This window comes from Zingiber officinale, chromosome 1A (assembly GCF_018446385.1).
Source record: "Zingiber officinale cultivar Zhangliang chromosome 1A, Zo_v1.1, whole genome shotgun sequence".
In the NCBI taxonomy this organism is placed as follows: Eukaryota; Viridiplantae; Streptophyta; class Magnoliopsida; order Zingiberales; family Zingiberaceae; genus Zingiber; species Zingiber officinale.
In genome coordinates this window covers 131,471,705-131,475,391 of record NC_055987.1, presented here as the reverse complement: position 1 = coordinate 131,475,391, position 3,687 = coordinate 131,471,705, and the positions used below count along the sequence as shown (strand labels likewise).

General features: G+C 42.3%; 1 pseudogene; it reads left to right on the top strand.

Annotated features, from left to right (window-relative positions):
• Positions 1-2,987: 2,987 nt before the first annotated feature.
• LOC122039250 lies at positions 2,988-3,059 on the top strand (annotated as a pseudogene).
• The last annotated feature ends 628 nt before the right edge of the window (positions 3,060-3,687 follow it).

The window sequence follows — 3,687 nt, the reverse complement described above, 5'->3', positions numbered from 1 at the left end:
CGTCTTTAGCTACAAAGGAAAGGTACAACTAGTTCTTTAATTCCGCTGCGTAATTAGTTTAGTTTTCTTTGTATCAATTTTGAATACCAACACAAGAGGCCAGCGATCTTGTACTTCGATCAAGGTGTGCTTTGATCCATCAAGAACTTACTTGATTGATCAAACACATATTTGATCGAACATGCGGATTGCTAGGAAAAAGTTCTGTACTTGTACAATTTTTGTACAGGGAAATTGAAACAGAATGGAATTCTAGCGCCACCCTTTTCCCTTTGCCTTTGGAAGAAGAAGCCTTTCCTTTGCCTTTGTCTCCTCCTGGTGCATCTCCTTCGCCAGATCCACCACTTCATCATCGGAGTCTCTTCAAGATTTGAGACATGATGTGCAAGGTGAACTTGAGGAACTTCTTTTGGGTGGAGATAGATCTTGAGGATGGAGGAGGGGAAAGAAAAAGAATAGGGAAATTGTTCCTCTCTTTCCAGATTTGGGGCTTGAAGAAATCTTAGATCTAGATGTAGATCTTAGTAAAGATGAGTTTTAGGTGTAGGAATTGGAGGTTGATGAGGTGTAGTGGGGAGGATAAAGCCTTTGGGAGAGAAGGAGATGGGAATTAGGGCTTTTTAGGGAAGTTGGCAGCATACACGGGTAGGGCACGACCGTGTCTTAAAGACACGACCTGGCAGCTTGGGTAGCCGCATGACCGTGCCGGTTGGGACGACCCCTTCTTTTCTCTTCTCCGCCGAGATCGCACAGTCGTGCCAGATCTGCACGGACCGTGCCTTCTTCCCCTCTGGTGACTTCGCACGGCCAACACGACCGTGTATCATTCTTTCTCTGCACAGACCACACGGCCGTGCAGGGTTGAACGACCAATGGCAATTTCTTCCTCTGTTAGCTTCACACGACCGTGTGGGGTCACACGATCGACTCTCTTACGCACGTAGTGTTTCGCTCTTCACCTTTTTGACTCCTTTGATTCCCCCATGCCCATGAAACGATCACGACTAGCTCGTGGAGGTTGTGCACATCCTGCAAACAAAGATCCGACAATAAAATAAAATAAACTTCATTGAACTAACTAAAAAAATAGAACGACAAATTGATAACGAATTAAAACAAAAACCCTTGGGTTGCCTCCCAAGAAGCGCTTGTTTTAGGTCTTTCGCTCGACCCCATATCAGTTAGTGTGGACTAAACCCATGGAAGCACGACTCTCCTCCTAGGGTTAATGATCCAGTCTGCTCCTTCAGTTTCGCTCGTGTAGGACATATGCACTTCTCTTTTCTTGTTGGAGGCGACCTCTCTTGGAAACTGCATTCCTCAGCTTTGTGTATATTTGTCTTGATAGAATTTCCATGAGAAGAGGAGATGCAGTTAGGAGAATCAGATAAATCAAATTCTAACCTTTCTTTATCGATCTCCAAGGATAACTTATGATTTTTCACATCAATGAGGGCTCCAACGGTGGCGAAGAATGGTCTTCCAAGGATAATTGGGATCTTGGGATCCTCCTCCATATCCAGGATAATAAAATATGTGGGAATGATGCATCCGCCTACCTCTACTGGCACGTCTTCCACTATACCCATTGGGTATCTACATGAATGGTCAACGAATTGTAGTGTCATAGTAGTAAGTTTGATGTTCTGGAGTCCTAGCTTCTTACATAACGAGTATGGAAGTAAGCTGGCACTCGCTCCCAAGTCGCAGAAAGCCTTCTGTATGAGCTCAGAGCCAATTTTACATGGTATAAAAAAACTTCTTGGATCCTGGAGCTTTGGGGGAATATCTGCCATGAGTAGAGCGCTCCACTTCTCTGTCAATGCTATAGTCTTAAATTCACCCTTCTCTCTTCTGTTAGATAGAATACCTTTTAAAAACTTGGCGAACTTCAGAATTTGGTGTAGTGCGTCTATCAGAGGTACTTCAATACAAATTTCTTTAATCTTCTTAAGAAATTGGTGGAACTCTTCATCCTTTTGGGATGTAATTAGTTTATGGGGGAAGGAATTGTCTGACTTTATGGGGGAAGTGGAAGAGTCCCTTCAAACTTCTTGGTGATCTCCTCCCTGTCTTTATTCTGGACCAAATTAGGCATGAGAGGAGAGGGCTCTTCCTCTGAGATAATTTCTTTCTGAGCATTCATTTGGGGATCTCCCAAAGTCTGTCCGCTCCTCAGCTCAATGTGGTTGCAATGTTCCACCGGGTTCATGTCGGGCTTTCTCGGAAATACTCCAGGTGTTCTTGAAAAGGACTGGGCTATCTGGGCGATTTGGCTATCTTGCATCTTTTGATGCTTTTAAGAATTCTCCAATCTTTGATTCAATTGCTTGATTTCATTCTTCATCTCTTTTTGCTCCAAGAGAGCTTCTTCAAGCATCTTTTCGATTCTGGACAGTTGTGAAAGTTGCTGTTGATAAGTCTGTTGTCCAGGTGGGTAACTTTGTTGCCTAAATTGGTAACTTTGTTTTGATGGTCCTTGATCTTAATTGCCCCGGTAAGAAAATTTTGGGTGGTTCCTCCACCCAGGGTTATATGTGTTGGAGTAGGGATTGTTTTGCTTTTGGTTATAACTGACTATCGCATCGCATTGCTCAAGTTGGTTCATTTGTACTTGTATTGGTCTTAGGGGGCAAGTATCTTGAGCAAGATCCAAACTTCCGCAAGTTTCGCAAATACACACTATTGCATTGGCCGTGTTGTCCCTCATGGCCTCAAGCTTCTTGGTCAGAGCATCCAGCTTTGCAGACATGAGCGTGACTATATCTACGTCGAATTTTCCTGATGCCTTTATTGGATTCCCAGAGAAAGAACCTCCAGATCTTTCAATTGCCCACTGATGGTGGTTATGTGCCACATTTTCTATAATCTCTTCAGCTTCATCAAGACTCCTGTTCATTAACACCCCTCCTATTGCAGAATCGAGGGACACCTTCGTGTGGTAGTTGATTCCATTGTAGAATGTGTGTAGCATCAACCACTTCTCGAGGCCATGATGGGGGCACTATCTTAACATACTCTTGAATCTGTCTCATGCTTCGAATAGCGATTCTGAGTCTATCTGTTTGAAGCTTACAATTAAATTCCTCATGTGTGCATTTTTACTTGGTGGGTAAAATTTGTCCAAAAATTTCTGCTCAAACTGATCCCAAGATGTTATGTTGTTTGCTGGTAGAGAATTAAGCCATTGTTTGGCTCTGTTTTTAGGAAAAATCCAAAAAGAAGTAACCTTACTATTTCTGGAGGGACCCCATTTACTTGCATAGTACTGCAAATCTCATAGAAAAGCTCCAAGTGATGATTTGGATTGTCGTGCGGTCCTCCTCCAAATTGATTTTATTGGACCATGTGGATCACTGTAGGCTTGATTTCAAAATTGTTGGCTTCAATTGGTGGTCGAGTGATGTTAGACCGAAACCCTCGTGCATAAGGTGCTGCGTAATCCTTCAAACGTTTGTCAACCATTTTAGAAGTTTCTTGTTCTGCTTGGAGTTTCTACAAGTTTCTTTTTCTCAGGAAAGTTCTATCAATTTCTGGATAGAACGACAGAAGTTCTCCTGAAAGATTAGCTCTTCACATGCAAGAACAAGATATTGAATAATCCAAGTGTAAATAAAGAGTTAAAATATATTTGTCTCTTTTTTTTAATGTTTTTTTAGCGTTTTAAAAAAAATACAGAAAGTAAAG